Source organism: Myotis yumanensis, unplaced genomic scaffold (assembly GCF_028538775.1).
Source record: "Myotis yumanensis isolate MYYU_CA2020_CCGP unplaced genomic scaffold, mMyoYum1.0.hap1 SCAF_2, whole genome shotgun sequence".
NCBI lineage: Eukaryota > Metazoa > Chordata > Mammalia > Chiroptera > Vespertilionidae > Myotis > Myotis yumanensis.
Window position 1 is genome coordinate 41,883,641 of NW_027223753.1, and position 22,708 is coordinate 41,906,348.

Sequence of the window (22,708 nt, forward strand, 5' to 3'; positions counted from 1 at the left end):
CCATTTAGACCTGATCCCACATTAGGATCAGGCCAAAACGGGCAGTCGGACAGCCCTCTCACAATCCGGGACTGCTGGCTCCCAACTGCTCACCTGCCTGCCTGCCTGATTGCCCCTAACTGCTTCTGCCTGCCAGCCTGATCACCCCCTAACCACTCCCCTGCCAACATGATTGATGCCTAACTGCCCCCCTGCCGACCCAATTGCCCCCAACTGCTCTCCCCTGAAGGCCTGGTTGCCCCAACTGCCCTCCCCCTGCTGGCCTGGTCCCCCCCAACTGCCCTCCCCTGCTGGCCTGGTCGCCCCCAACTGCCCTCCCCTGCTGGCCAACTTGTGGCGGCCATCTTGTGTCCACATGGGGGCGGCCATTTGTGTGTTGGAGTGACAGTCAATTTGCATATTACTCTTTTATTAGGATAAAATGCAGAAGAGATTTAACAGTGTGCTTGATATAGTAAGTATTTAAGAAAAATAAATTGCTATATTATTAAAAATATCATCATCATTATTGTGACTCTGAAACTGTTTGAATTTTAAGTTGAAGTCTATGTTAGCTAGGGTGTGGTGTGAATGGACACTACCTTCTCCCCAAGACCCACAGCAATACCTCAACTAGGGCACAACTTGGGAAGGGAAATCATGCCCTCCTGTGTCCTTTCTCCAAAGGCTCATTTTCCTCCTTGCCCTGCCCTGCCTAGCCCAGGGCTGAGAGCTGGAGCGACTGAGCTTTGGTGAGCCTGGTCAGGCAGCCAGGAGGGAGAGGAAACCAGAATAAACATGTTTTGCAAGAGCAAGGCTAGTTTAAGTGAAAGCAATTCTAAATAAGGACAATACAGAGCCTTGGCCGCCTGCTGGCGGCTTCCTCCACACAGGGGGTGGCCATGAAAAACCAAAGGTCAGACTGATAAGCTGGGGGTGCCTGCAGTCAGACTGGCGGGAAGCTCAAGACATCCATCATTTGAACTCATTGCAGGCAATGGGGTGTGGCTACCCGGTAGGGAATCTGAAGACCCAGCCTGGGTTCCAATCCCAGCTCCTCTATTGTGACCTAGGTCATGTCTTTTCACCTTGCTGAATCTCAGATTCCCTCTTTATTTTTAAAAAAGAAAGAAAGAAGGGAAAGAAAGGAAAGAAAAGAAAAAAGAAAAGAAAAGGCAAGAAAAAAATCTGCTCTGAGTTCCTATAAAAAGATTTTATTAATTTTTTTCAGGGGGTGTCTTTATTTATTTTATTTATTTATTTTTACATATTTATTGTTGAAAGTATTACATATGTCCCCTTCTCCCCATTGACCCCTTCTAGCCCTCCCCAGGTCTTCACCATCCTATTGTCTGTTATGCATATATTTATACAAGTTCTTTGGTTGATCTCATCCCTCCCACCACCCACCCAGCCCTTTCCCTCTGAGATTGGACAGTCTGTTTCATCCTTCTATGTCTCTGGATCTATTTTGTTCAACAGTTTACTTTGTTCTTTAGATTCCACATATGAGTGAGATCATGTGATATTTGTCTTTCTCTGATTGGTTTATTTCGATTAGCATAATATCCTCTAGGTCCCTCCATGCAGTCTCAAAGCCCATGAAAGTATTTTAAAAGACATTTAAGTCAAAGTGATTACAAGCTATAAAGTGATTTGCAAAACTTGGGAGGTAGTCAGAGCCAGGTTTTAATCTCATCTCCACTGCCTGCTAACCATACGACCCTGGGCAAGTCAATTTATTTTTCTGAAACTTAGTTTTCTATTTGTGTGTTTATAGCTGTCCTAGGCTCTAAAGATCCCAGGGGCCATCAAAGCAACAACATATGGTCACTTGTGTATTAGTTTTCTACAGCTGCTGTAACAAATTAACACAAACTCGGTGGCTTAAAACAACAGATATTTATTCTCTCACAGTTTTTGATGAGCAGAAGTCTGAAATCAGGATTCCAGGGGAGAACACATTCCTTTCCTTTTCCAGCTTCTGATGGCTGCCAGCATCCCTTGGCTTATGGCTGCATCACTCTGATCGCTACCTCTATGGTCACAATGCCTTCTCTTCTGTGTGTAGTCGAGTCTTCTTCTTTTAAGGACACTTATGATTAATTGTATGTGGGGCCCACCTAGATAATCCATGATAATCTCCTCATCTCTAGACCTTTAACTTAATCACATTCACAAAGTTATGGCATGTGATAAGCACTTGTAAAATATGTGAATTAGCTAATATTGACTTTAAAAAGTTGTCAAATTCAATTCTTTTAACATACCCTTTATAAATATCAAGAATTGACTAATTTGGGGGAAAGAGATGGTTAGTTTAGGGAAAAATAGGGGAACTAGAAATATATCTTCAGACTTACACTAAAAAATTCTGATTATTTTCCTCTCCATCTTCAACTCAGATTTCTACAAGGAACCAGATTAAGCTTTTTCTCTAGGTTTTATTCCTTGGTTAAAACAACAATAACAGCAACAAAATTTTGATCAACTAGGGTCTTTTTTTCTTTCTTTTAGGAATTCCTTCAATAAATATTTTCTGAAAACCTATGACCTAGAATTTTCCTGAATTCCTTTCCACTGGGGATGGAGGAGTGAGGCAAATACTGACCAATCATTGAGAGTTTCATGTGTCCAAGGCTATTGTGAAGCATGGGCTCTACGCCATAGCTGTGGCTCAAGTGATTAGATGGAATTGCATAGAGACATGATTGGCAACTGAAAGAATAATATCTTCATCCAGGAAATCTAGATGAGACACTAACACATAGATACCAAAGTCAAAGGGATCAGAGGGCCTTGGGAATGACAATGAGTTGGGTGAGAAGAAACACCTAGAGTATATATTGTTGTAGTTACCTTTCATGTGCATGCTTTGCTTGGAAGAACAAGTTTCATTTAAAGAATGTATTTTCCAGGATTGTATGCTCTATCAAGATAACAGATATGTACACAACAAATTTAAGATGGATTGTGGAAAATGCAGTTCTAGAGGTGTTAGATTGTTGGCAAGTAGACAAAAGGAAAAAAAAAAATCCTGGTGAAGGACAAAGGAAAGGGAGATGAATTAAGGAAAGTGTTCCAAAGAACGTGACATGACATTTCAATGGGTCTCATGCCATTTCCTGTAACCCCCAGCCCTTTCAAAACATACTTTGAAGAATCCCACACAAGAGATTATGTGGTTGATACCTCTGCTTTCAAGGGCCTGTTTATCCACATTTTCGATAGTTGCCAAGGCCCAGAGAAACACAGGAAATGGTGGTGGACAGAAAATGATAACTTAGATCTTTCCGCTTCCTAATACCCCCTACTTCCAGACAGGATAGATAAGGAGGAAATACAATCTTTTAAAATTGAAATTTCTAGATCCCGAGTAGCCTCTAAAAGTATGATCAGTTGAGAGAGACAAAAAAAATCCAAATAACAATGGGTTAAGTAGTCAGAAATGTATTCCTGCCTTGTATGAAAGGAATCTAAAGATACTGGTACACAAAAGTTCGTAGCAGTAATATTCAAAATAGTAAAAAAAATGGAAATAACCCAAATGTCCATCACCAGATGAATGGCTAGACAAAATGCAGTATATACATACACCTATTATTCAGTCATGAAAAGGAACAGAGTACTGACACATGCTCTGGTGTGAGATGAATCTTAAAAACATTATGCTAAGTGAAAGGAACCAGATGCAAATGGTCATATGTAGCATGATTATATAAAATGTCCATAATAAGCAAATACATAGACATTGAAAGCACACTAGTAGTTTCCAGGGACTGAGGGAAAGGGGGAATGAAGAGTGACTGCTTAATCATCATGATGTTTTCTTTTGGGGTGATTAATATATCTTGGAACTAGATAGAGGTGATTGTCGTCCCCCCATAGTGAATATACTAATACCTGTGATTTAGTATAAATACACATTAAAATAGATAATGGTTCATTTTATGTTATATTAATTTTACCTCAATTTAAAAAAAATTAAAAATCCAGAGGTGGGAACTTCAGAACTGGTAGGCAGCTTTATGAAAACTTCAGGGAACCCAGCTCCTCTATCTTACAGTTCTTTCACCTACAGCTTTAACTTCTACCTCGTGGTCCAGAATGGCTGCTCGAACTCCAATATCACAACTACATTCCAACTATCAGGAAGGAGAAAAGAACAGAGAAGGGGAAAGAGGGAAGAGCCCTAAAGAATGACATATGAATTGGGATTTGAAGAATGATCAGGAATTAGCCAAGGGAAGAATAACAAGAAAGAACTTTCTAGAAGAGGGACTCAGAGTGTCCGTCTCAGGTCTGAGAGGGTGGTAGGTGGGGAGTGTGGTGGGTGGGTAGCTGGCAGATGGGGAGTGAGGAGGACAGTACCAGAGAGGAGGGCATGAACTGGATTATCCAGCCCAACACTCGCCCTATCTGGCTCTGGAAAGCCATCCTCTTTCCTCTCACTATCCCAGTTCTTGCTCATTTTCACTGCACCATACTCCTGCGCCTTAAGGAAATGGATTCAAAAAATAACCCAGTGAGAGAATAATCTAGCATGGCCTTTGGTGCACATAAAAGCACACATTTTATCTTCCAGTCAAGGGCTTCTAAAAGTTATTTACTTCTCAAAGACAGCTGCCATGCCCCCGTGACTCCAGGGTCCTCTCTGCCTCCTGACAGCGTGTTTTACTGCTGCCCTTCCAGAGGTCTTCTCCATTGTCTCCTGCCTCCTATGACCTCATTCTCAGTGCCAGTGAGAGCCAAGGTAAATTGTGGAGACTTACAGCCTGGGCCAGCTGCTGAGATGTGAACTGGTTATTTGTCTCCCCTGGTCTGGAGGGAATAGCATTTGTTAGAATGAGGAGGAAGCTGTTGCCTGGGGTCCAGCAATGCCCAGGGCTCTCTCTGTTTTGGCTTTGAAAGGAGCTGGGATTTTAGGTGTCAGGAGCACAGCTGGGGCCAGCAGGGCCTGGCTGACACTTGCATGCCCAGAGAGAGAAAGCAGGAGCCTGCTGCCTCACCTGCAGCTCAGGACACGTTGGCTTGCCCTGAAGATGCCATGGTTTGCTGTGATCACCAAGAATGGCGGAGCTGAAGGACCTGAGTCCCAGACAGGTGAAACGACCTTCCCAAGGGCAGGCATTGACGTTTGAGGTAACTGGTCTGCTTCAAGGACAACCAGTCATCCCACTGAATGTCTTTGGGCATGAATCCAGGAGGTCTCTGTCCAAATTGCTGAATGTTGACCAGAACACCCAAGGACAGAAAGGAGAGAAGATGCAAAAACTAACAGAGAATGGGGACTTCAGCACTGCTGTGTATATGAGTGTTGTCTAGTGTGCTCTCATCTGGGAAGAACTGCTCTCCATTAAGTCCTATCCATACATGCTAGGTGCATTATATGTTTCACCGCATTTTGTCATCGACCAAGTGCCATACGGTCATATGCTTATCTCCATTTCACAGGTGAGAAACTGAGGCTCTAAGAGGGGACATGACTTGCCCAAGGTCATCTAGCTATTAAGAGACAGAGTCAATATCAACACCCCAGTCATGTATGACCTCAATGCCCATGTTCTTGGTCAATATCTTTTACGATTCCCCTTTAAACGCTCCTAAACAGGACTTTTCTATTCAGACAGATATGGGATCATTTTTCATAGCACCAGGGAGAGTTGTGAGGAAATCACCAAACCCCCATTTGATTAAAAAGAGAAACAAGGTGGCTGAAGACGTGAGATGGACAGAGGGCAGAGGCTGGCGATTGACAGAGGGTGGAGGAGACCCAGAGCTCCCTGCCTCCTGTCACCTCACAGTGGTCTGCAGAGTTCCTGCAACAGGCTGGGTGGCTTCCATCCACCTGCAAATCCACTTCCACCTCTGTCTCTCTGGGAACCTGTCCTCCATGGACCCCATCCACCTTCTGGCTTTCAGTTGGGCTCAGGCAATAGGAGGCACCCTCAGGAGACACCAGGACAAGAAAGAGAGGTCAGGGTATTTACTCCCTGCTCCCTTCAGTGGGGCCACAGATGGACAGTGTCTGTGTTCCTCTACCACCAGGTTGCTCTCTCTGTGCCTAAGCCACTGCTCAGCTCTGTCTAAGGCAGCGGTTCTCAACCTGTGGGTCGCAACCCCTTTGGGGGTCAAATGACCCTTTCACAGGGGTCGCCTAAGACCATTGGAAAACACATAGATAATTACATATTGTTTTGTGATTAATTACTATGCTTTAATTATATTCATTTTGTAACAATGAAATTGGGGTCACCACACATGAGGAACTGTATTAAAGGGTCGTGGCACTAGGAAGGTTGAGAACCACTGGTCTAAGGGCACTGTTACCAGCCCCCCCCTGTACTTCACCGCCTCCTGTTTGTTTCCCTTCATTCCATTCATACCTTTGTTAAAGGTCCCTCCATGAACTCTTCTCAATAACCCCATTCGAGGGAGCCACCTGTTTCCTGTTAGGACGCAGGCTAATTCAGCACCAGAACATTAGGTCGGGAAGGCATGTCGAAAGTCTTCTATGGTTTTCAATTTTTTGCTTTTACCTGCTGAGGTCAAGTGAGAAGCATGACTATAGCATCAATGCAGTTAGTTTTAGGAAGCACTCTGCCTGCTCAGCATGCCCCGCCCCCCCCCCCCCCCCCCCCCCGCCCCCCGCCTAAAGCACCTCTTCTCGGCCTCCTTGCAATGGCTCCTCTAAGTGCGAGCACTATAGGGAGCGCACTCGGGGGCCACTGATCTAACCCAAAGCCCTCACAGGGGGAGAGAGGCCGTTGGCACATTTTCCAAAGTGTCCTTTGTTGGCCCGAGGGGGTCTGATTTATGCCCTGAGCCTTCATCAACAGTTTGACTCAATCTCTTCCAAAGTGTAAGGTCCCATAAATCTTCTTTGGGACGACAACTCGACCGCCAGCCCGTGTTACACAAACACGCAGAAATGTCATTAAGGCAACAAACAGCCTCCCCGGCCTCGGCAGCGGCCTTCTTTGCCAGGCTCAAGTTACTTAAAATCAATATTGAAACAAGGACAAAACCACATGTTTGCAAAACCAAATTAGAGGGGTCTAAGACCAGACCTGGCGATGCGGTTACATCACGCCCGGTCCAGCTGGTCCCCCGGGACTCTGTCACTGGGCTTGACCTGGCCGCAGGGGCTCCCACCCCTCGAAGTCCCTGGGATGCTCTTGTCCTGAGTGTCTGACCTCACCAGACAGGTGACGCAGAGGGGTAGAGGAAGCGAGAAAGGGGAGCTCTCACAGAGCCAGGGATGGGACCCACATTTAGGAAAACGAGGTGTGTTCTTTTGTGCCTCTTCAAGTGTTGACTCAGGAGCTGTACCAGGTCTATGCTGAGGTCTGGGCATCCAGGAGCAAGGTCAATGGCGAGTCTCCGCTCTCAGGGAGCTCGCCCACCGGGAGGTGGAAGAGGAGGCCACAGGGCATTTCAATACTGAAGGGCAAGTGGCCATGAGGCCGTGAAGTGCAGGACTCTTTGAGGGGCTGCAGGCACAGGTAGCTGGTGCTGCATGGGGGTCTGTTTGAAAAGGCTTCCACGGCGGACATGCTGACAACTGCTCTGTCTAACCTCTTCCTCTGCTTCGTTTATACCAGGCCCATCCAGAGGGGGCTGAGAGGAGAGAAGGCCCTGCCTTCTTTCAGGAGGGAACGTGTGCAGGGAAGAGCTCTAGCCTTTCTCCTTTCTGCCGAGTGGGGAGCAGGCCTGGAACCCGCCCAGCGTAGCTTTTCTGGACCCTCTGCTTTCTTGCAAGCAGCCTGTCCACAGACACACCTACCACCACTGAGTTTCTCTGCTGGGGTGTGTGATGAGAACGGGCAGGGCTTCCAGAGCTGGGCCAGCCCGAGGACACAGGTGGCCGTGTGGGTCCGTCCTACTCGGAGGACATGGGTGGCCTTGTGGGTCTGTCCTGCTCGGAGGACACGGGTGACCGTGTGGGTCTGTACTACTTGGAGGACACGGGTGGCCATGTGGGTCTGTCCTACTTGGAGGACATGGGTGGCTGTGTGGGTCCATCCTACTCGGCGGACACGGGTGGCTGTGTTGGTCTGTGGTTCTCTGAGAGCAGCATCAGGGCCTTGGCCTGCACATCTGGAAGTCTGTTCTTTCACTGGCAGCACTTTGCTATGTATGCATCTGCCCCCTGTGTCCTGCGTGTCTACTGAGAGAGTTGTCTTAATCATTGATCCCTTCCAAAGCAAATAAGATGCAAAAAGATTCACCATGTATTAGTAGTCAGCTCTGTAGGTACTGTGCTTAGGAAAATAAATAAGATGAAATATGCCAATATGCAAAAAGGGGTGCATGTATGTGTGGTGGTGCAAGATTTTCCTCTTTTTAAGGTATTTTCCAATTTAAAAAAAAAATGTGTGTTATTTTAATCGCAGAGGGAAAAAGAAGTGAGCATAATGAAATGGTCTTTCAAATTTAATAACAACATAAAAGAAAGTGGTAAATCTTGAAGAAGATGATGGATACAGCAGTTAGAAGTTGTGGTGAGAGCAGGCACAGCCAATTCTCATTCCCCTGTAACTTCTTAGGCAGCTCCTGTTCCGTGTGCCATCCTCGCCCCCTCCACCCCCCCATGGTATTCCAGGCCCTTCAGGTTTTGCAGGTATCTGAGACCTGTCTGTGCTCATCGCTCGCCCAGCTCCACTGCTCCTGCTGTGGGATGCGTCTTCCCCTGGCCAGAGAGCTCTCCCAGGCCTGTATGTACACACCTTCCCTCCCTGCCGGTGCCTTTCCCCCGACGCACGTGATGGAGGCAGGACCTTCCTCTAAGACACGACTGCAGAGTCACCTTCCCCAGGACATCTTCCCTGGTTTTCCTCCACTTCCCCTGGCAAATCAGACCTGTTCTACTTGCACTGATTTAGAAGTTAACTGCGGAAGTACTTGGCACTTCCAGTGCCTCACCCAGACTTGGACTTGCAGAAAGACTTCCCAGAGGAGGTGTGATGGCCAAGACACTGAGGTTTATAAGATGGGTTGGAGTTATCCAGGCAAAGAAGTGACAAGTGTTCCAGGTAGGATCAGCTTGTGAAAAGAGTCAGGGGCATGAAGCATTGATGGTAGTTCATGTGGTTTTTAACTTTTTTAAAAAATATATTCTTATTGATTTTAGAGAGAAAGAAAGAAAATTGATGAGAGAGAGAAACATTGATTGGTTGCCTCCTATACACAACCCAACTGGGGATCGAACCTATAACCTGGGCATGTTCCCTGCCCAGGAATTGAACCAGCAACCTTTCGGTACATGGGAACGATGTTCAACTGAGTCACACCAGGCAGGGCTAATTTTCAACTTTTCATCTCATAGCACACATAAACTAGATCTGACAAAAAATAGGTATCATTTTGATTCATTCACATGGGACAGCTATTGTGTTAGCTGTTGTCATTTTTTATATTGGACAATCTAAGGGAAGGGAAGTCAGTGCCCCTGACTAAAATAGTTTTAAAAATTCTTGCAGCGTACCAGTGAGCCTACCATGGCACACCAGTTGAAAATTGCTGGGTTAGAGCAAAGGTATGAGAGGGGAGGAGAGACAGATGCCAGGGCAAAGGACAAGATCAGGAAGGAACTTGGATGCCAGGATAAGAGTGTAAACTTTATTCTGAATGCCATCGGGAGCCATTTGGAAGGACATTCCACAGAACTGTAATCTTAAGTCACTGAGATGGAACTACTGGAATTTCTTAGATGCTTCCAACTGCTTACCTCTAGGGTCCTGGGCTCCGAGGTTTGCCCTGAAACTCATGCAGCCTTTGGCTTCATGCTCTGCCTTGGGATCAGGGAGTGACCCCCTGGCCCAGACAATGGGCTCATGGCCACAGTGTCGGGCCACTGGGTGGAGGCTCTCTAGGTGGTGCCTTTCAGACATGAGCTGCACACCATGATGTCAGAGGGGTGGGACCTGGGGGACCGTGTGGGGTGTAACAGCTGCTATCACGGTCCCCCTCTTCCCTCCTAAGGAATTAGAAACCACTCCCCAGGCTGCTGATCCAGGAGTCCTTGCACTTCTGGAGAAACTCATTCCTTTCATCAAACCCAAATTACCCCTGGAGACTGTAGGGTCACAACCTCAAGTTGATCTAGATTTAGATCCTGGCCCTGTTATGAGCTGTGAGACTATAAGCAAGTTAATTACTTTCTCCGAGCCTTACTTTTTCTCTATAACATGGAGAAAATAATGTCTCCCTCACAGGGTCATTAGGAGCATCACAGAAGAAAATATTTGTAAATATTTGGCTGTGTGTATTAGTTCTGCCTCCGGAGAGTTTTCTTCTTGTGAAGTTTGACTCTCTTATTTGTCATCCAGGGCCCAGTCAGTTCAGCTTTTCTGCCCTAATAAGAGAATTGGGGAAGTATTATTTGAAAACATGAATACCATGGACCAAACTAGAAAATCTGACTTATTTAAGTTTATGTTAATAAACCACACTCCAAGTCAGGCGCCACAAATTTATGATGGTGGAATGCAAAGAACCCAGAACTCACGGTAGCAAGACCTGAGTTGTGACCTTGGCCAAGTCCTCCCTCTGAAAAACAAGGTCCCTTCCAGTATTTTTTTTTTTAATATATTTTATTGATTTTTTACAGAGAGGAAGGGAGAGAGATAGAGAGTTAGAAACATCGATGAGAGAGAAACGTCGATTAGCTGCCTCCTGCACATCTCCTACTGGGGATGTGCCCGCAACCCAGGTACATGCCCTTGACTGGAATCGAACCTGGGACCTTTCAGTCCGCAGGCCGACGCTCTATCCACTGAGCCAAACCGGTTTCGGCGGGTATTTTTTTTTAAATCCTCACCTGAGGATATGTTTTAATTGATTCTGTAGAGAGAGGAAAGGAGCGAAAGAGGGAGAGAGAGAGGGACATCAATGTTAGAGAAAAACATCAGTCGGTTGCCTCCTGAACATACCCTGGCAGAAATCGAACCTGCAACCTTTTAGTGAATAGGCTGATGCTCCAACCAACTGAGCCACCCTTCCAGGGCCCTTCCAGTCTTGATGGTCTCCTGCACAAGTTAATAAACAATTAGACTCCAGTAGATCACCCTTACGGCAGGGACAGGAGACAAAGCACCAAAGTGGGTCCCACTTTTTTGTTCACATAAGTTTTGTGAGTTTCCACACAGGCCTGCAGCAAGGGAAGGAGAAATTCTTCCACGGGAAAAGAGTTAAAAAGTCGGTGCTCCAAGAATGAATCATAAAATATTCCAAGAATGTCAGAGAGAAATACGACATACCCCAGGGGCCCCCCACGGGGAGTACGAGAGGGGAGCAGCTGGCATTGCCGCAAGCTGAGCCTGATGCTGTCGCGAGTCCAGATTCCGAAGAGATTAAGATGGTGCAATGCCAAGGTGGAACTTCTCTCCCCTGCTTTCTATCTGTGTCTTCTGGAGACTGAAGTCTTTTCCGGGGCAAACCCGTTGACACTGTCTCCATCTCCTGTGTAACAGATAAGAGATGTTTGATACCACTTACTGTGTGATTTGGGGCAAGTGAATCCATCTTTCAGAGCTTCAATTCCTATTTCCCAAGATTGTTTAAAGGAGTCAATCTTTAAAGGAGGAAATAATGTGATAAAGTCTTTAGCCCGGCGTCTTAGGAAGGGCTCTGTCAATGGCAGCTAATGTTTTGGGAGAGGACAGCTGGGAGGAGTGGCCGAGTGCTGCGTGCCTGGCTCAGGCCCTGTCTGAATCACCCTGGGTCTCAATGGATACATACAAATTATGAGGCTAGCTTTGGTTTGTCATCATAGATCTAGAGGTCTCCACAGTGTGGGAGGAGAAGTAGAGACTTCTTCCAGCAACAGAAAGAGAAAAAGAGCTTCCAAGAGGCAAGCAGCCAGGGGTGTAGGCCTGGCTACCGAGTCTGCATGTGGACCTGCAGCTGGGCCAATCCTGGGAGGGTGGGTTCTGAGGGGTGTGGTAAGCTCTGTGGGATTCATTGAGTAATTACTCAACAACTCTCCACTGGGTACCTACTACGTGCCGGCCACTGGCTTTGGAAACTAAGGATACAGTAAAGAACACATTGCTGCAGGAACCGTTCACAGTTAGCGGGGTTGGAAAGAGAGCTTCTGAAGCCATACAGCCCAAGGAAGAAAACTCACTCCGCCAATTATGAACTGTGGCCCTGGGCACATTACTTAACCTCTTGGAGATTTAATCTCCTGCTCTGTAAAAGGGGTTGCTATGACAGTTAAATGAGATGATAGATACAAGCTCTTGGCAAAGCCCTATGCTCAGAGTAAATGCTCAATAAAAGTTAACTATTCATGCCCTAGGCGATGTGGCTCATTGGTTAGCATGTCAGCCATGCACCAAAGGCTTTCAGGTTCGATTTTCGGTCAAGGGCATGTACCTGGATTGCAGGCAACCAATTGATATTTCTCTCTCTCTCTCTCTCTCCCTCCCTCTTCCACATTCTCTAAAAAATCAATAGAAAAAATATCCTCAGGTGAGGATTAGCAACAACAAAAAGTTGACTATACATTATATTATTATTCTATTAATAAGCATGGCCAGAATGTGCAGGTTCACTTGGACTGGGGCCCCAGGAACACAGAATGTCTGCATGCATGACAAGAATTGCATGACTAAGATAGAAGCCCAGTCTTGGATCCAGAGGTGCATGGGGGAGGGCAGAGGGTACTTGGAGTGGGTATGAAAAAGGAAGACAAACAGGATTCCAGTGGTCAATACCAAGGTTGGAACCTGGGCACTTATGGCAACAGGGCAAACATAAAGAACTCAGACAGCCTGAGGACAAAGAGAGAGTGAAGATTCAAACCAGAGTAGCTAGTGTTCAGAACAGGCCCCACCTCCACCCCCGCCACCCCCAAGGTGTGCCACTTTGGCTTGTGCATTATTTTAAGCTTAAAAAATTTACAGAATTTAAGTTAGCGGTCTTGCCCCATAATAAGAGTTATCATGAGACATAACTTTTTATGACCTATGTATAGAACAGGGTAAACTTTTAATTACTGAACATCTCTCCTTGTAGTCCTATGAATGACCTTTCTCCCTTCTGAAGCCCCAAGATGCTTTATCTCATCCTCAGCTCAGAATGTCATATATACTTCATTTTCCCTTTCTGTTGCTGAAACTCTCATGTATGTGGAGTCTCTGACTCTCTCATGTCTGTGGGGTTCCCACAGAGCTCCTCTGAGTTCTGTGAGCTGCTCTAGCAAATTAATCAAACCCAAGGATCGTGTCCTGGCAACCTCCAATCTATAGCAAGTAGGTCAGAAGCCCAGGCAGCAATCTGGGCTTGGTACTGGTGTCTGAAGTTTGGAGGGTGGGGGCGGCCTTGGAGAACTGAACCTTTACCCTGTGGAATCTGACTCTATCTCTGGGTACATAGTGTCAGAATTGAGTTGAATTCTCAGATATCCTGCTGGTGCCCAGGAATTCCTTATTGGTGTGGGGGGAAACCCTCCTCCACACACTGGCAATGGGTCTCAGAACCCCTTTACCTACATTCCAGTGAAGACATTTATTAAACAAACACCTGTGGTGGCTGTTTGACCTGTGCTGGAGTCCTCACTCCCAATTACTAACATAGAGAGGAGTTGGCACAATAGAAAGAGCCTTGCCTCAGGAGTCAGGCAGACATGGGTGGTGAATGAAGTGGTACTGGGTAGTTTTTTACAGCTTAATTCCTCAAGACCTACTTCAAAGGACATCCAGCTAACATGGTTAGCATGTGGAACTGCACTGAATGGGGTATCGCAGAACAAATCCGAGTTCCTGAGTCAGAAGACCTGGTTGCAGATCTCATACAAGTCATTTAGCTTGCCAGGGCCTCAGTGTCCTCCAGCGTGAAACCAGAAAGTAGGCCTAGGAACTGAAAAGACCCCTCCAGGATGACAAAATGACCTGGGGCCTTGAATTAAAATCTTGAGCTCAAATCCCACGTTTACTGCAAATCTACTCTGTGACTTGTGGTGATTCAACCTCTGACTCCCACCTCTCCCATATTCTTGGTTTCTTTGTTGAATAGAGAGAACTGATTCATCCAGCATTGAGCAAGTCTCTCAAGTGATAGCTGTTTGCTCTCCCACATCCTTGAATCACAGGGACTGGGACTAAAGACCAATTAGGTGTTCTTGCATCCAGCCCATTGCTCCTTCCCACTCCCCAAATCCCCCAGCTTGGAAACTCATTAGATACCTGAGAGCTGGGAGAATGAGAGCCTGGGTCCTAAATGGATAACTGGGGATATAGCACTTCCATTGTACTGTCGGATCCACTTGCTTTACATAATAACTTCAACTCAACTGGGAACAATGCTCTTGGATTCTGGTTGTTTTCTTTTTCCAGGAGAACGTACAAAGGAAAAATAGTGGGATGAACTAATCCCCACCACTAGTCCATGCCACTACAGTTGCTTTTCTGGGGGCAATGGGTTTGCATCATTTCCCTCTCCTTACCTATTTTACATTCCCCTTACCTTCTAGCACCTCTGTTGATCTGGGTCAGTGGTCGGCAAACTCATTAGTCAACAGAGCCAAATATCAACAGTACAACGATTGAAATTTCTTTTGAGAGCCAATTTTTTTAAACTTAAACTATATAGGTAGGTACATTGTTATTAACTTAATTAGGGTACTCCTAAGGCTTAGGAAGAGCCACACTCAAGGGGCCAAAGAGCCGCATGTGGCTCACGAGCTGCAGTTTGCCGACCACGGATCTGGGTGGTTCATGTGGGAGAACAAGGGTCATCCAGATTCTCATACCTGAAGAGCCTGAGCCCCTGGCTGTCATGTTTTTCTTATCCATTTACTATCAATTTTGGGCAAGTCTTAGTTGGGAATACCAAAAGATGCCCCAGTGAATCTCTTGGGTGTCAAACCTACCCTCCTTGCCCCCACTGTATAACAATAGCCCCACGACCTGCTGACAATCAGAATTAATAAACCCTGACGAAGATTGTCATTCCTCTCCTTGCCTGCTGGTCTTTTGTCATAAAGAACCCAAGGTGACCAGGAAGTAGTTATAGCTTAAAATTTAATGGGATTCCTAGAATGTACCCTGGTAGAAGTTTTCTTCTTTTGGGAGCCAAGACCTCTAAATCTACAGAGTCTGGGATGGGAATAAGAAGTACAAATTCTCTAAGTTGATTATCAGAAATAATGGTAAGCAAGACACTCCTACTTCCAGTCCTTAGTTCCTGGACCCATGAATTCTACCTTTAGGGGACATAGAATCATATATTGGTAATTGATGTAACATGTTTAATGCATCCTAGAAGGTGGGCTCCTTCTTTGCAAGGTAACTTTTAAAGTCTTACTCTTTAAATGATTCTTCAAACAGCCATTCGATAACCTTATCAGGGTGGCACTTTCTGGGTCATACAAGATATGACAGGACCAATGGATCACATCATGTGGCAGTGTCATCCCTCCTTTGCTATAAAGTAGGTTCCTTAGTGTAATATGATATTATGCAGAACCTCTTGTTGATGGATTAAACACTCAGTAAACCTTTGGATGGTGCTTCTGCCAAAGACCTGCAAACAGAAATGGCAGACCTGTAACTAGAATATGTGCCACCAAGTGCCCCCTATTATTTGGGAATTCTATCATTCCCATTGCTATCAGGAAGCCAGTTCTGTGATACTATCTTCTCCTACCATTAGCTCAGATCCATGTAGGACAGGCAACTGAGCTTCTCAATAATGCTTGTTCTCCTCTGTCCAGGTGACTCCCTATTGTGTTGGTAAGTGGAGTGTCTTCCCACAAAACATAATTGACTGGTGGGTTTTCTAGACTTACCTGCATGTTCACTCTAATATGCCCATTTTTGTTTTGATCCCCCTTTCACTCTCTGCCATGGCCATTTTATCGATTATACTTGATCCAATCAACGTTGGCTAGCATATTTTGGGAAGATTCTGTGATCCATTGTATCATCTCCTGAGGTCCTTCCCAGCATGCTAAATCCTATATGACAAGAGAGTGTCCTCATACCGATAAGCTATCATTTTTCCCACCACAGATCTCAGGGTCCTTTTTCTTCCCAATCAGGGTCTTGACCCTAGTTTAGCTGGCTCACCGTGGTTGAGAATTCAGGCTTCTCTAGAGTTCTGGAAACTTTATAATCAAGTTCTGGACCTGAGCCTCAGTTTTTTCCTGCTCTCTGGCTGCAGTACACAAGAGTCTCTCTACATGCTGCCAAGTAAGACTTCTGACTTTCACATTTTGCATATATTGGTGATTAATCAACCCAGGTTTTCACATCTTTTTCCGATGCATTAATTGTACTCAACCATCCAATTCCATTGTCCTTATAATTACTCTTTTCCTTAAATATCTTGAATACCTGAGATCTAGCAATAGTTAGTGCATTCCTTTCCATTGGTCTTCCATTCACCACTGATTGAAGTGTTATGGCTGGAGCAGCCAGCAGCTATCAGACTCTGCATTCCACCAGTGATAGGGTTCCCTTTGCCCACCAGGATACCCATTCACAATTATTCCCCACTGAGACAAGGGGTCTTTGTACCCCTGCATCAACAAGTTATTGAGAGAGTGGGGGCAAAACATGGTCCAAGTAGTTCCTTCCATTGAGGTCAGTTCCAGGGACGGGTGCACAGGTGAGTTGTCAGGGAATGAATACCGTAGTCCTGATACAGGGCACACAAAACAACATTGAAATTAAAAGAATACTCTTATCACCCACACTGCAAGTGTCTGCTCAAAGTCATTTTTACCAGGGAGGCCTCTCCCTGGCGCTCTCTATGCCTCTTACTTGGCTTCATTTTATTGCCCAGCACTTATCTCCATCTGCAACTCTGTGATTATTCACCTCCTACCATCAGACTTGTCTACTCCAAACTCACTCGTGGTACTCCATCACCTAGAAGCGGGCCTGGCACAAGATAGGTCCCTACCAAACATAGATGAAATATCAAATATGTATATGTCTACTATGTGCACCTCACTGGAATTGCTGTGAGAGCTAAAATAAATCTTTGTGAAGAAACTTAGCTCACAGTAGACACAATGCAAATACATAATATAAAAATGTAAATGTAAGTAAAGAAGTGTTTGTGAATATATCTCTGCAAGTGGCATAGGGATAAGAACAAGGACCTTTTGCCCTAGCTGGTTTTGCTCAGTGGCTAGAGCATCGGCCTGCAGACTGAAGGGTCCCAGGTTCGATTCTAGTCAAGGGCACATGCCGCGGTTGCAGGCTTGATCCCCAGTAGGGGGCGTGCAGGAGGCAGCCGTTCAATGATTCTCATCATTGATGTTTCTCTCTCTCTCTCCCTCTCCCTTCCTCTCTGAAATCAATAGAAAACATATATATCCTATATAATAAAAGCCTAATATGCTAAGTATCCGGTCCACCAGTTGGCCGTTCAACCAATAAAAGCGTAATATGCTAATGATATGTTAAAGTCGCTCAACTGCTCGCTATGATGTGAACTGACCACCAGGGGGCAGACAGTGGACTGGTCAACTATTTGCTATGATGTGCACTGACACTAGGGGGCAGACACTCTGACCAATAGGGGTCTTGCTGCTGGGGTCTGGCCGATCAGGACTGAGCAAGATGGGCCGTACATGCCCTGGAGCCCTCCTGTGGTCCCTCCCCAGCTGGCCTACCTCCCACATCTCTCCCTAGCCCTGATCATGCACCGGTGGGGTCCCTCACCCTGGCCTGTGCCCTCTCACAATCCAGGACCCCTTGGAGAATGTTGGAGAGCCAGTTTCGGCCCGATCCCGCAGCCTAGGTCCAGGGACCCCACTGGTGCACAAATTTGTGCACCGGGCCTCTAGACCTCTAGAGTGTGTGTATGTGTGTGTGTGTATATATATATATATATATATTTATTTAGAGAGAGAGAGAGAGAGAGAGAGAGAGAGAGAACAAGGACCTTTTCACTTTGCAAAAAGATACTGCAATGGAAACTTCTAACCCAGAGCTAAGGGCAGGCCTTTGACTCTCCATAAGGCAGAGAGAATAGGACTTGCTTTTAATTTCTTCCAACACCAGCATTTAATTGCAGACTTAAGAGGGGCTGGAGCCCATAAAAGATTCACCTTGTTTCTCTGAATGTATACATTATTTACCATGCAGTCTATAAAATATTTACCCATTTCTCAGCCGACTGCACCCTGTTCAGCCTTGACCTCACTGCTGCTTGAAGCTGATCAAATAGGCGACTGGCTCCTTTCCAGAAAGGGACTGAGCAAGCAGCTGGTAGGGGACCATATTTTATGCATTTTTCAGAGCACATAGTAATCAAAGGTGTTGAAAGCCTTTCTGAGGGTACTAGGGAGGAGTGTGGGTCCTTAATCCCTTCCCACCTCCACCCACTGGCTCTAAAACATGACTGCCTTTGCCAGGCCAAGTACATTCATCTACTTAGGGTACACTCATAGAGCCCCTATTGTGCGCTACAGATCTTGCGGAGGTGAATGGAAATAAGGCACCTTTCTGTGCCCTTGGTGAAGAAAACAAGCCCAATGGTAAAGAATTGGGATAGCACCCAGGCATTGGGCTCTCCATGTGACCAGCATGTGTAAAGCACATGGCCTCATGAGCCAGATGTTTTGTTTGAAATTCTGTCTTACTTTATCACTATTAGTGTCTGACCTTGGACAAGTTACCTAACCTCTTGTTGCCTCAGTTTCCTCAGGACACTAATAGTCCCAGTTTCCTGGGATTACTGAGCACAGAGCCTGGCTCATAGAAAGCACTCAATAAAAGTTAGAGATGAGGAGAAAGGGGAGGAAAATCCTCAGGACAGCTCTATGTGGTAATACATTATAATGCTCATTTCACAGATAAAAGCCCGAGTTTTAGAAAATTAACTACTTTGTCCAAATTTATTTGTAAGTGGGAAGGCCGAGCTCATGTCTGCCTAACTCCAAAGACTATGATTGCAATCACTGTTTATACACCCACCCTCACACACGTATAAAATGTGGCATAATTGTCATGTTTACCACGATATTAATCAAACAACCCTCAGTGAGATTAGATTTCTTTATTTGATTTTATAGCAACCCCTTTCTTTGCAGTCATCATGATAGTCATAATTTACCAATTTGATGAGTATTTGCTATTGTCTGAGTCCTGTGTTTATCATATATTCCCAGTACCCACATGAATGTTTCACATGCATTGTCATTTAATCATCACGACAGTGCTAGGATGCAAGTAATATTTTTCTCCCCGTTTTATTGCAAATGAAATTGAAGCTTAAAGAAACAGAATAACTCACCAAAGAATATACAGCTGAAAAACGGGAGAACTAAGATTTTAACACAGGTTGGTCTAATTCTGAAGCCCATGCCTCTTTCCCTAAAAAGGGAGGGTACTAGAGGGAAGGGGAGAGGAAGCAACTTCTACCTATTAAGGGCCACCATGTCAGGCATTATGCCGGGACTCTTCCTTTGTCAACACTGTCTCTTTTACTCCCGATGACAAATTTGTATTCAAAACAAGATTTTTGTTAAGACAAGTTTTTTCAAGCTCAAGGGCAAGTCCTGTAGCAGAAGTTGGCAAGGGGAGAGAGAATGCTGGCACTGAACAGGAAGTGAACGGAAAACAAGCAATGCTACAAAGTGGTTCAATGCAGCCCTTCGCTCCAATACTTCTAATCCATAGAATAGACCAGTTCAGGTAACACCACATCAGGGGCCCAATCCAAGGAGAGGGATTTATAAAAATGGTACCAGAAAATACAGGTACCATTTATTTTCTCAGTCTTTTATGTTCAATGGCTGTTCAAGTCTCAATGACCACTAGTGGTAGAAATATTTGGCAGAAAACAAAGTTGATAATGGATAAAACCACACAAAGTATAATGTGTTACAGACTACAAATTGACAGTAATATCAATTCTTCTTTAATATGAATAGATTTTCTAACCAAATTTTGTAGAATTAATGTTCACAAGAGAAAACTGACCACGGCAGAAGCTATAATCAGTTTAGTTTGACATGGGAAAAAAACGATGATTAATAAAATATTCATTTATAATTTACAAAGAAATATTTGATTTTAATAGGATGTAAATGGCAAGATCCCAAATAGTGAACTGTGTTATACAGAAGTTCAAGAAGAAAAGGAAAGAAAAAGAAAAAAGAAAGTCAAGCAAAAATATAAACTGGTTTGATAAAATTTGCTCCAAAAACATATTTTGACCCATCAATGTGAGTATAATTTTGATTATAATAGTTGACTCATATAGTCCAGCTTAAACATCTTTTGGGTCAAATCTAAGGTCTCCTTACATGGTATTTATCTTACTCAGGGTCTGCTGCTGTGTTGGGGGCTTTACTTAACATTACCTTCATCTCTACAACAACACTTTGTTACAGAATTGCAATCTCCAATTGTTAAATGAGGAAACTGAAATTCAGAAAAGGTAAGCAACTTATAATACTTGATTTGGTACCAGGGCCAAGGTTATTCATTGATTAAAACAAAATAGTCTCATCATGGAGTGTTGATGGTCATCTGGACCTCCCTTTCTGGATCTCAGGACATTTTGCAAGGGGTAAGAGCACCATTTATCTTCTTAGCCTTGCCAGGAAGGTAGGTGTGGATGAAAATGTTGGGACCCCAGGAGAGAAATGAACTAGCTTAAGGCTTCAAATTGTATGAAGCTTTTCCTGATCCCCAGTGCACCATGCTCTTCTGTAGAATAATGCTTTTTTTTAAACAGTTAACTGGAAGCTCTCTGCTCCAAGAAGAATAAAGTTGCATGAATTGCAAAGTGATTGATTTATTCATGGCTGATAGCATTCAAGGAATTTTCTCTCCCCACCTCCAATTCCTCCCAAAGTAAAGTTATCCATCAAAGATATCCTAAGTGATATGTCCTTCAAAGATAACCCTGTGGTCCCTTTGCTTGCTAGGCAACACTCAAAGAGTGAAGGTAAGGGGTCTAAGTTGGTCATTATAATATCAGTGTTTTCTCTTATCACTGGTTTCTCTACAAAGCAGATCTCTCCCCTCGATTCAATAGCTATCTAAATTGGGAGTTCAAGAAGAAAATAATTAGACACAGCTCTCTGGGGGAAGAAATGAAGTGTTTCTATTGTGGTTTCCATTTATTTATATCCAATTCAAGACAATGAAGTACTGAACTACATTTCATGTACCTGACATGACACTTTTGTAGTGCTCTGTGATAGCAGAGCAATTTTATAGGACATCGTAGGTGACCACCGGCCCTGGTTTCTCCAAGACCGAAGGGTTTTCCAGGATATAGGTCTTTCCATTTTAAAATGAGACACAGTGTCGAGCAAATCTGGATGGTTGCTCACCTTCTTGTTCACCACGGTATCACCAGCACTCAGGTCAGTAGCTGGCATGTAACAAGCCTCTGCCACTCTCAGTGCCTTGATTTCCTTCTCTATAGAATGGGAACAAAGGGGGTTAATATGTGTCCTATTTCATTCACAGGGCTATTATTCCATAATAGTAATGTTGAAGGAGAATTATTACTGTTATTTTTTATTATGTCTAATAAAGTAACAGAAGTTTTTTTAAAAATATATTTTATTGATTTTTTTACAGAGAGGAAGGGAGAAGGATAGAGAGTTAGAAACATCGATGAGAGAGAAACATCAATCAGCTGCCTCCTGCACACGCCCCACTGGAGATATTCTTGCAACCAAGGTACATGCCTTTGACCAGAATCGAACCTGGGACTTTTCAGTCCACAGGCTGATGCTCTATCCACCGAGCCAAACCGGTTAGGGCTACAGTTTTAATAATCTCTAAGAAATGCAATCCAAAGCATCAGCTTCTTAAGATTGGAACTATAACTTACAGTAGCACAGCACGTAGCACCATGCCTGACAGAGAAGATGCGCCATGGTCAGATGAATGAAAGAATGAGTAAGTGGATAGTCAGATGCATAATTTTGTGAATGAGCAGAAAGTGATTAAATTAACTGCTTTTGTAGGATTCTTTTTAGAGTCAGAAATTTACAAAATGCAACCCCTGAATTTTTCAGAGTCCACATTCAAACAAAAAATTCTTGGCAGGGTTAGGTTAAAACTGGGTCATTTCATATATTTCATTTTTAGCATATTAAAAATGGTGAAAATCTCAACTACTTTTACTCATTTTCTCCAGTGACTCTTCCTAGCACAAGAAACTTTAACTCAGCTTGTAGTTTACAGGTCTTCTTCCAACAGCAGAGGTTTTGGGTGTGATTCTCATCACATACCTGATCTCTACTTTCACCCAGTTATTGGTGAGCTTTGGATGTGGCTTCTGAAAAAGACCTGAGAAGCTGGAGGGACCATCCAGCAGCCTGGGTCATGGAAAGACAATACCCTCAGCATCAGGAAAGTGCAAGTTCCTTGTGCCTGAAGCCTGACCAAAGCAAGGTAGAACTCTCTGTCTGCTTTCTCTTCAATTCTACTCTGCCTTTCCAATTCTAACCTCCTTCTGGGCCCCAGTCAAACCTTTCCTCTTATATCTTTGACTTCTGTCATAGTTCATAGTTGAGATCCCATTAGACTGAGCATCTTAAGAGCAAGGACCTACTTTATTCATTCCTAGATCCCAGCACTTAGCACAGTGTCTTGTGTAGAGTGGGAGCTCAATAGATGTAAGAATGAATGAATAAATAAACTTATTTATTTATTTTATTTTATGCCAGAAGTTCCAAAAGTATGCAAAATTATAACATCTGCTGTTTGTTTATTTGTTTGTTTGCTTTTCTGCAAAA